The 11,370-nt window shown below is 43.9% G+C and overlaps 2 non-coding genes across 2 annotated transcripts; both read left to right on the top strand.

The window, feature by feature from the left end:
- The first annotated feature begins 557 nt into the window (after positions 1 to 557).
- trnam-cau (transfer RNA methionine (anticodon CAU)) lies at positions 558 to 629 on the top strand. The gene has a single exon. It is a non-coding gene; the product is annotated as a tRNA-Met (tRNA).
- Positions 630 to 9,908: 9,279 nt separating this feature from the next.
- On the top strand, positions 9,909 to 9,991 carry trnas-cga (transfer RNA serine (anticodon CGA)). Its single transcript has one exon. It is a non-coding gene; the product is annotated as a tRNA-Ser (tRNA).
- Positions 9,992 to 11,370: the final 1,379 nt, after the last annotated feature.

Here is an 11,370-nt window from a genome sequence, read left to right as displayed (position 1 = left end):
CAGAGAGAACAGTTACACAGCAGAGAGCACACTTAAAAAAAAGGAAATGCATTTCAAAACAGGGCCTAGCTTTGTGTAACAGAAAGTCCCTTTTCATACATAATCAGTGTTTCCATCTCAGTATCTTGCTGGTTTGCTCGAAGCTTTTCTGTCTCTCATTGTGTGTAGAATCATAGAAATCATAGAAACCCTACAGTGCAGAAGGAGGCCATTCGACCCATCGAGTCTGCACCGACCACAATCCCACCCAGGCCCTACCCCCACATATTTTACCCACTAATCCCTCTAACCTACGCATCTCTGGACTCTAAGGGGCAATTTTTAACCTGGCCAATCAACCTAACCCGTACATCTTTGGACATGTGTGTGTCCTAATAGGCTTTTACTGCTGTTCTGTCTGTCTTTCTCTGTCTGTTACATTCGGGGTGATGTTATGTGTTATTATACAGACAATGTGAGCTTCCCAACACGTGGGCCTTGTTTGAAATAAAAAGAGGCAGTGAATAGTTTCCTGGCTCGCGGGCAGCAGTAATAAGCAGGGAGGGATCAACTTTCGAAGCAGAGTGGCGCAGTGGAAGCGTGCTGGGCCCATAACCCAGAGGTCGATGGATCGAAACCATCCTCTGCTATCATGTACTCACTCCATCAAATCGAAGTATTCTGCTGCTGGCCAAAGGCAAATCTGGGTTTTCTCCACAGTTCATTTGCTTCATCTTCTTGATTTTCATCAAAGTGTAGCCCAGCGCATTTGTCTCAGTTGCGGGATCAATTCCTGTATCGGTTGAGATTGTTCATGAAGGCCCCGCCTTCTCAACCTTGCTCCTCACCTGAGGTGTGAATCCTCTGGTTCAATCACAGCCAGTCAGCTTTCCCCATTGATGGTCCCAGGAACAACTGGGACTGTGGACCTTGCTCTAATTTCACAAACAATGGACAAATCATATCCCCGACGCATTGTTCAAATATAAAAAAAATAAACTGAGCATGCGAACTGGATCATCCCTAAAATTTCATTTCTATCACAGTTTTGGAATTTTTCATTTCAGGAACAATTGCAGACAACCAAAATCCAAATACCTGCGTCGAAAAGCTCTGTGATTTGAGCACGCAGCCCACTACTCTGAAGTCAGGCGCTCTTCCGTTGCGCCACAAACTCATAGCGATGACTATGTTTACATCAGGGTCATGTTCAGAGAATTCAAAACCATATCGGGATCAGAGAGGTGAACTGTCTCTCTCTTTACTTTCTCAGGATTTACATCAAATGGAAACTTAACAGCGAATCAAGATTAACGAGAAAGCAGAAAGGCAACGTTATCCTGCGGGAGAAATGTGTTCTTTGCTACGGATGATAAAACACAAGAGGTGGTTTGGGGAGCAACCACTGCATGACGAGATGGCCGAGTGCAAATCCACCAATCTTTGTGTCATCCGCAAACTTACTAATCAAACCAGTTACGTTTTCCTCCAAATCATTTATATATATTACAAACAGCAAATATCCCAACACTGATCCCTGAGGAACGCCACTTGTCACAGCTCTCCATTCAGAAACGCACACTTCCACTGCTACCCTCTCTCTTCTTTGACCAAAACATGTCAGTCTCCAGCGATAGTTGATGTGCATTTTTTCCACGTTACTGCAGTTCTGTATTGCGGCCAGTGGATGTCAGCACACTCTGGTAGACTGAGGTTGAGACATCAGAGAGGGATACAACAGAGAAGAATCGTTCACATTATATTGAACCTGGGACGGAGGAACTTCGAAATACTAAATCTGTTGGCCATTTCATTTGGAAATCTACCAGTACGCTGCTTTCCTCTGTAATTAAATTAAATCATTTAAGTTATGATAAATCAGCAAGGCGATGCTTTTTAAATGAATGTATTAGTGCCAGTTGGCATTTTATTTTGAACCAAGTGGCATTTTGAATCACTGCTGTTTCGGATAGTAAGAATTGAATATCGAGCATGCAGTCTGCATTGCACCTTTTGCTTGTACAGTGAGCATTAAACGTTTCGCACTCCCACTTTCCTATGTACCTTCAGCCTACAACGCCTCCCTACCCCGTCTCACAAGGCAGTCAACGTCGCACCTCCACTTTGTCTTTTACCCATTGGAGGCTTATCGTGCCCAGTCCCCATTGTGTTCCACTTTACTCTGTTATGCTGCCCAGATTTTATACAGTCCTGACTTTTCTATTCTCCATTAATAACAATGAATGAAGAGAACCATCCTTTGATTAAACACTGTCAGCTTTTAGCGGGTGATTTTCATGATGTGCTGTGCGTGATTCCCGCTTTTATGCTTCTGTACAAATTCAGTCAACGGAAAATTATCCAAATATATCTTCATTCTCCTTCTCACTCACAAAGAACTGAATGGGTGATAGATACAGTTTCAATCGTAGCTTTAAAATATGGAGAATGGATTTGCAAATTTAAAATCCAAGGGCGGCATCAATGCCTGGAGTGGTTTTCAGGCTGTGGCGACCAGAATAACAATGCACATTCTCAATTTGGATTGTTCAAAATCATAGAATGGATCATCCATTGTGGATGGAAGGAAACTTTAAACTGTGCAGCTGTGCTGTGCTTCAGGAGCTTGTTTTTACAAAAATCTCCATTAATCAAAAATATTGCCTCATCCGCTGAGCATTTCCAGGATTTTCTGTTTTTGTTTCAGATTTCCAGCTTCCAGCTTTGCGTTGTGTTCTGTGCAGATGTTTTTCTGGAACAGGGAACAGGGTCTGATCAGTCCTGTGACAGATGAAGTAGAATGTGTCTCCTGACTATCAAGCCTGCGAGATTTGCCTCCAAGCTGTACAGGAGAATGAGGAAGAGAGAGATGGAGGATCATTCTGTGATGGACACATTTCCTCTATAAAGGTGTGTATTTCCACAGTTGTTTCAAAAGACATAAGATGTTCCAACACGAGTTGCAATCAATGAAGTTCCTCTGAACAGTTCTTGACGTTTTAACTATGAGATTGTTGAACTTACGAATAGTTTCTACATGATGAAAAATCCATAGATGGATAAGTAAAGTAAATTTCAGGTACGCGACTCTGTGGCGCAATGGATAGCGCATTGGAATTTTAAATAATGGGTAAGTTAGCCATTCAAAGGTTGTGGGTTCGAGTCACATTTTTGATCAGATTCGTGGCAAACAGTTTGCTGCTACACTGATGTGATTCAGCTTCGGCACCGACATTTCCTGGTCTGCCATCTCTCCATGCTGCTTCTGTTGACTCGGCTCCCAGGGAAACGACTGACACGAGAATAAATCGCAAACTCCGGGGCTTTCTTAAAGTTTGACACGGCGTTCGCTGGCTGGGTTAGAAATAGTAACATATTTTTCAATTCGATATTTCACTTCTTCTGGGAGATAAAAAAAGATTAAAGAACACACACACGCAACAACAGCAATTGATAAATGGCTACAATCAATAAATAAATATCAGTGCCCTGCAACCTGGTGGTGTTATTCTGTTGTGTCTGCTGCGCTTGTCCTTCCAGACTGTCGTAGTCGTGGGTTTGGAGCCTGCTGGCAAAGGAGCCTTGCTGAGTTGCTGCAATGCATCGTGTAGTTGGTGCGCACTGCTGTATTGGAGGGAGTGAATTTTTATGCGTGGGAAGCGAATGAAGTGGGATGCTTTGTCCTGGATGGTGCTAAACTTCTGTAGTGCTGTTCAAGCTGCATTCACCCAGGCACGTTATCTCAGGAAACCAAGTGCTCCTGTTAACTCCCACAATCCAAAGATGAGCGAATTGGGTGGATTGGCCATGCTAGATTGCCCTTTGGTCCCGAAGGTGTTTGTATAGGTAGATTAGCGGGGTGGATGCGTGGCGCCGCGGGGATAAGTCCTGTGTGCTCTCTGATGGAGAGTCGATACAGACTCGATGCGAAGAACAGTCTCCTTCGGCACTGTTGGGAGTGTATGATTGTAAGGCCATTCGACTGTTTTAGAAATTCCCTGAGAAAAAATGGAAAGCTGTATTTGTGGGATTTACAGCATTGGCTTTATTGCAGATATTTTTTTCTGCAAGATGATGAAAATACCTGATCGAGTAAATAAATAGGAGACATATTTGTGGGGAGTCTCGAAACATGTTTTTGTTTCATCTTTGTACGTCATCCACTGTAAAGGTAAAGACAATATCGACTAGCAAGGATAGGACATTGCGACTTGCACAATTGCACTGATCACTTGAAAGGACTCAAGGTTCTCGCTGGGATTTGAAACAGGGATCTCCTGTTTACTCGGCTTGTGCAATGCCCTGTTTGCTCAAGTCAACAAAGACCCAAATCCCACCCTACGTGTTCCTTGCACGAAGGTACTAAGATTGACAGGTCTGAGCAACGTGAACTATGGAAGGTTTCATCCTGGCGACAGGAATATCACTCCACCGCTGCTTTCGGAGCTGCTGCATATTTCCAGCATTTCCTGTTTCTGATTTTGTGCCTTCATTATAGGAGTTCATTTACTGACAACCCAAAACTTGTCTCTTGGTCGCAGCACCAGACAGAGCTGTTCTGTGATCTTCACACAGACAGGTTCACCCTTCACTTTCCTTCACACGTGCTTTAAAATCGGCTGTTTTCACACTGAGCACCCTGCGGCATTGCCTTGAAACCTCACCCCACCCTCCACCCGCACACCAGAGTCTCAGTGGTACACGTGTATCTGCGGAATTCACAAAGACCAAGGGATCACCGTGTTTATGAGGGAATATAAAGGATAAATCCATACTCACAAACATACCAAATATGTGAGAATCTCTCTCTCTCTCTCTCTCTCTCTCTCTCTCTCTCTCACACACACACACACACACACACACACGGCAGATGGTGAAATTTGACATCAATAAAAACATCTGGAATTAAAAGTCCAATGACCACGAATCGATTGTCATAAAATAACACAGCTGGTTCACTAAAGTCCTTTAAGGAATGATTTTTTACCTGGTCTGGACCTACACGTGGCCCCCGACCCACAGCAATGTGGTTGACTCTGAGCTGCCCTCTGAGGTCACCTAACAAGCTGCTCAGTTAAAGGAAAATTTAGGATGGGCAATAATTGCGGTCCCAGCCAGCGACACACACATCCCAGGAATGAATAAAGAAAATTAATCAGTTATTCAAAATGAGGGGATACAGAAATTCAGCTGCAGTAGCAAAAATTGACAGATAAAGAATTAATTTATAAATTATTTTACAGTTCCGGAAGCTGGCAGTCAGAACAAGTCACTTGTACCCGCACAGTTCAGCTGATAGAATCAGAAAGATCCCAATCCTCATTGAGCAGCAGATAATGCAAAGCACAGTCTGAATACAGACAGGCGCACCAGAGAAAGCATTCCTTCTGGTTGCATCACAGCTTGCTGTGGCTCCTGCTCTGTCCAAGATCGCAAAAGAACGACCAAGTGTCGTGAAATCACGCAAACTAGCCTCCCATCTATTGTCACTTTCCGCTGTCTTGGAAAAGCAGCCAGTTTAATCATGGAGCGACGCACGCTGTTCATGCTCTCTTCCACCGGCTTCCGTCGAGAACAAGCGACAAAAGTCTGAGGACTGCCACTAACTAACGAAAGAACGAACAGGACTGAACAAGGAATATTGCACAAATTCCGCAAACAGGCAGCCTTGCGTGGCCGTAGCCTAACGGGTAAAGCGATTAATTTCGCTACTTACCATGCTACGATCTAACGATTGCAGGCTCCAGCCCGGTCTCTTTATACAGAAATCTGGTGGAACCTCCTGAAAACCGAGCTTTCGTCCGTTAACTGAAATCCACCATTAGTTCCAAACAGCTCTCTCAGAATTACTTTCCTTGTAACTTTGTTCATTTATTTTTCACTTATCTTAGTATTTTTAGATCGGAACTATTCCACGACGTATGTTTCATCTGGATGAATTGTTAATGTTCCAAACTAGAACAAAATGCTTTGTATCAATTGGCTAATTGAAATTCTGTGGCAGGAATACGAATCTCCTCAGGAAGAGGTTTAATGCTGAGCTGAATGAACTGTTTTTGTTTGCAGGGATGAAAGGTGATGTCACTGGGCTGGTAATCCAGAGTCCCGGATTAATCTTTGGGGACACGGAGTAAATCCCACCATGGCAGCTGGTGAAATTCAAATTCACTGATTTAACACATAGGCACATGGATAGAAAACAGAAACAGGAGTAGGCCATTCGCCCCAAACAAACCTGAAATTGAAAGCAAGCCTCAGAAATGGCGGCCTTGAAATTTCCGTCGATTGTTTTACCACAGAAAACATCTTCACAGAACAACAGAGAACATTTCACACAATGGGGAAACTTCTGCTCAAGACGGATCACATTTGCAAACTGGGCACACGTTTATACAACAGGGAAGAATTTGTCAGAACCACAATGAAGATCTGTCAACGACAGAGTCATAGTTCCAAACAGAGAGAACAGTTACACAGCAGAGAGCACATTTACACAACAGAACGTACATTTCAAAACAGGGCCTATCTTTGTGCAACAGAAAATCCCTTTTCATACATAATCAGTTTTTCCATCTCAGTATCTTGCTCGAATATTTTCTGTCTCTCATTGTGTGTGTGTGTCCTAATAGTTTGTTTTTACTGCTTTTCTATGTGTCTTTCTCTGTCTGTTACATTCGGGATGATGTGATGTGTTATTATTCAGCCAGGGTGAGCTTCCCAACACGTGAGCCTTGTTTGAAATAAAAAGAGACAGTGAATAGTTTCCTGGCTCGCGGGCGGCAGTAACAAGCAGGGAGATGTTCGCTTTCGAAGCAGAGTGGCGCAGTGGATCCGTGCTGGGCCCATAACCCCGAGGTCGAGGGATCAAAACCATCCTCTGCTATCACGTACTCACTACATCAAGTGGGAATATTTTGCTGCTGCCCAAAAGCAAATCAGGGTTTTCCCTGCAGTTCATTTGCTTCACCTTCTTGATTTTCATTAACGAGTAGCACAGCGTGTTTGTCTCAGTTGGCTGGACAGTTTATTCAGCCAGCAGCGCAGGATGAATTCCCGTATCAGTTGAGATTGTTCATGAAGGCTCTGCCTTCTCGGCCTTGCTCCTCGCCTGAGATGTGAATCCTCTGGTTAAATTACCACCAGTCAGCTCTTCCCATTGATGTCTCCCAGAAACGACTGTGGACCTTGCTTTTATTTTACAAGCAATGGCCGAATCATATCTCTGACACATTGTTCAAATATAAAAGTGTGCAAAAATGTAAACTGAGCATGCGAACTGGATCATCCCTAAAATTTCATTTCTATCACAGTTGTATCATTTCAGGAACAATGGGAAACAACCAAAAGCCAAAGACCAACGCAGAAAAGCTCCGCGATTCGAACACGCAGCTTTCTGCTCTGAAGTCAGATGCTCCACCGTTGCGCCACAAACTCACAGCACTTGCCACTTTTTACATCAGGGTCATGTTCGGTGAATTCAAAACCAAACAGGGACAATGGAGGTGAACTGTCCCTCTCTTTACTTTCTCTGGATTTACATCAAATGGAAAAGTAACAGCGAATCAAAATTAACGAGAATGCAGAAAGGCAACATTTTCCTGTGGGAGAAATGTGTTATTTGTTCCGGATGTTAAAACACAACAGGTGTTTTGGGGAGCGACCATTGCATGACGAGGTGGCCGAGTGGTTAAGGCGATGCAATGTTAATCTATTGTACTCTGCACGCGTGGGTTCGAATCCCATCCTTGTCGATGGTGCATTTGTTCTCTCTGCTTATTGCCGGTGAACTGATGATTCGTTCAGTATTTTGAGTTTCACGGAACGAAGCTGAAGTTTGGGGACACAGGTTTGACGGGTGAATAGTCCAGAACAATTCCACATTCCCATTTTTCTAATCCAATGAGAAACTCGATTCAAATTAGGACACCAGTTTTGGCGAGGAGTTTGCCACCAGATTAACATGTGGTTTCAGAAGATCCAAAGCAGACGCCAGCTTCATTTGCGGCCCGAATGGCAGATTTTGTCTTTCCAGAATAGGCAGCTCAGCCATGAAAATTAGTGCCGTCTTAGCGGGATTGGCCATGCTAAATAGTCCCTCAGTGTCAGGGGGATTAGCACGGTAAATATGTGGGGTTACGAAGATACAGGATGGGTGGGATTGTTGTCGGTGCAGGGCCGAGGGAACAAATGTTTTACTTCTGCGCTGTGTGCATTCTCATGAAGTTCCAGGCGGTAGTTTCACTTCTCTGAGAGCACTGATACACCAGTTCCCGATTTCTTCAAACTTTACCTAAAAAGCCGACTTCGATGAGATTCTAACCCACAACTTTTGAATGTCTCACCAGACAACATTCTCTCTTCCACCTTCTTCCATCGGGAAAAAGGTACATCAGTCTGGGGTCACCGACCAATCGACTCAAGAACAGCTTCTGCCCTGCTGCCATCAGATCTCTGAATGGACCTCCCTTGCATTACGTTGATCTTTCTCGACACCCGAGCTATGATTGTAACACTACATTCTGCAGTCTCTTCTTTCCTTCTCCATGAACGGTATGCTTTGTCTCTACAGTGCATAAGAAAAAATACTTTTTCACTGTATTATCACGTGACAAGAACAAATTAAATCAAATTAAATAAAACAATGATGAGAAGTCCTACATGCCATCATTTGCCCCACAGATCCGCAGCTGCAGCGCTCATACTGCAACAAAGAGTGTTCAGAGTACAAATTGCAGCTTGCTGAAATAATAGGCCAATTCCAGTTGGTTCCAGTTCAACATTTTAGCAAACGCGCAAACAAACACGACACGTCGCGATCGGGAAAGGGTATCGTGGGGGGAAAAAATACAAGAATTAAAGTGCATCAGACGCGACTGCCGTCAAACTGAACAGAACCAGACATCCATTATGCAAATACTCCCAGTGCCACAAGAGAAGCCCTTTCTCCAAATAAGTGTTTGTATCGTTTCATTTGTTGCTCTTTCACTGACAGGTAACAGTAAATCACAACCACAACAACCAGTAACAGCCAGTTAAATGATCATCCCAGACTCGCTGATAATGGAGTTTCTTACAGTGACAGACAGTTTCTGACCATCCTCAGATTGGACCTGGAGGAATCCAGATTCACTGTCAGAGCTGAACTTTCTTACAGCGTGGGTGGCAGAACCAGGTGAGCGATGGTGGTGGAGTGGTGACTGTGCGAGCATTTGATCTAGGGTCAGTTCCTGGCCATCACAGTTCTGATTTCTTTAATTAGTTATCGCAGGCCATAACAGTAGGTGGGCACCCTTAAAATGAAATCCTCACCATCACGATCTTTCTAACGGAAAATTCAGCTTCAAGTTACTTTGAGTGGAAATTTTGTTCAATAAAAGAACAGGCCTCAAAACTGATCAATGAATTCCCGGTATGAAACAATAGTAAAAATGTGGTTAAAACGAGACAAGCCAATTTCAGTTGACTCCGGGCACACTGGTGCCTGATGAAATCAGCATTTAAGGTAGTTCCGTCATTATAACTAATGCACCACGAGCGGCGGTGAGATAGTATTGGAAATAGCTGCATTTCAAGCAGGTGGTAGGGGTTCAATTCCCAGCCATCACATTGATAATATATTTGGAACCTTATCGGCGGCCTCTTGCATTTTAAAACGAGTGAACAAAAACAGGGCGAACGCAAGATTCGACAGTAATAGAGATACTTTTTTTTTCATTTTTTCTTCGGACGTAATTAGTTTTCACTGAAAAAATATTTAAATAGAAAAAAAACAAGTCTCTGACCTAATAAATGAATTCAGAGACAAAGATATAAAGTAAAAGTTGAGGAACAAATTTCAGCTCACACACTGTGCTCTGTCCAATCCTGGTACTGATGAAGTTAATATATGCACGTGACTGAGGTGGTTACATTACTGTGGAAAATAAGCAGCTGCGATGGCCGAGTGGTTAAGGCGTTGGATTCGAAATCAAATGGGGTTTCCCCGCGCAGGTTCGAACCCTGCTCGCATGCGATTATGGTTGGAAATGTTTGCGTCAGGCACGTACGAAGTCGCCAACTTGCCCTTTTAAGCATGTGGATCTCCATCATGCTTTCAGCTGCATAGCTCTGGGCCGGGTGTCGGAAGCTGAGCTTGGAAAGGAGACACCTGGGTGTCCTCGGGATGGCATAGACGTGATGGGCCGAATGGGTTCCTCCTGTGCTGCTACTTTTCTCTGGTTCTTTCTGCGGTTCCATGAGGAAAATCATAACGTGAGCAGAATGAAAAAAAAATCAGCATCAGGTGCACAACGACAAAACAATGTCTCACGTCAGAGGAAGATTCCTAGGTAAAGACACACAGAGCATAAGAAGTACATTTAATCAGGATGAATTGAATGAATGACAATATCAAAATGCTGCTCAGATGATACGTCATCGTGTTCATTCAAACACATTGCTACAAGCTGGTCATGACTGGGCGTTATGTTTTCCTGGCTAAACCGGATTGGGAATGGAAGGAACAGGTTCACATCTGCACATTGTCAGGTCAAACTGTGTCTCAGATTGACAGCTCCCAAGGACAGGTTTTCCTCTCCTCTCGCTCTGTGCTGTGGATTCTCGGGGATTAGTTAGGGTTTTCCAGCTCAGTAACTGTAAAAGCCTCTGAGGCCGGCGATGCTCACAGTGTCTGTTCCTCAGATTCAAGGGGCTGCAGCCAATCAGAGTTGTTCCGGGGATAACCCAGAACTGGTTGCAATGATAATATTGTTCACGAACTGAATTCTATTTGATCAAATGAAGATACAGATTGTGTGTACTCAGTCACTAAACAACAATATCCCGTCTTCATATAAAGTGGATTAGATGGGGTAGAGGGATAGAAAGAGACAGAGTGAGTTAGGGCAGTGAGACACAGACGGCCAGATAATGTCCCAGTGACAGAATTCCTTGTAAATTCCGGCTTTATCAAGAAAGATTCTCCTGGAGAAACAGAAGCTGCAGTCTCAGCTCTGACTGATATTGTAGCAGAGATACATTATTAGTCCCACACTCAGGAACAGTGCTGCATTTTGACAGCAAAGATGGGGAGAGGCAATAAAAACTGAATGGTCCAGTTCTAAGCGGTGCGCTGGCCCAGATGGGCCTCAGGTGCAGAGAGATCTTTGAAGATGAGAGGAAATTTTAAAAGAGTCGCGAGGAAAATGGAAGGGATTCTTGGTTTCATAAGTGAAGACACTTTGTATGCATAGAATCTCTGCATTGCAGAAGGAAGGCCCATCGAGTCTGCACCGACTCTCTGAAACAGCATCTTTCACGCAATTTTACCATGGCTAATCCCCCGAACCTCCACACCCTGTGACACTAAGGGGCAATTTAGCATAGCCCAAGCACCAAAGCAGCACGTCTTTG

This window comes from Mustelus asterias, unplaced genomic scaffold, assembly GCF_964213995.1.
Source record: "Mustelus asterias unplaced genomic scaffold, sMusAst1.hap1.1 HAP1_SCAFFOLD_76, whole genome shotgun sequence".
NCBI classification, from domain to species: domain Eukaryota; kingdom Metazoa; phylum Chordata; class Chondrichthyes; order Carcharhiniformes; family Triakidae; genus Mustelus; species Mustelus asterias.
The sequence above is the reverse complement of the archived record's forward strand: the minus strand, read 5'-3'. Positions and strand labels throughout refer to the sequence as shown.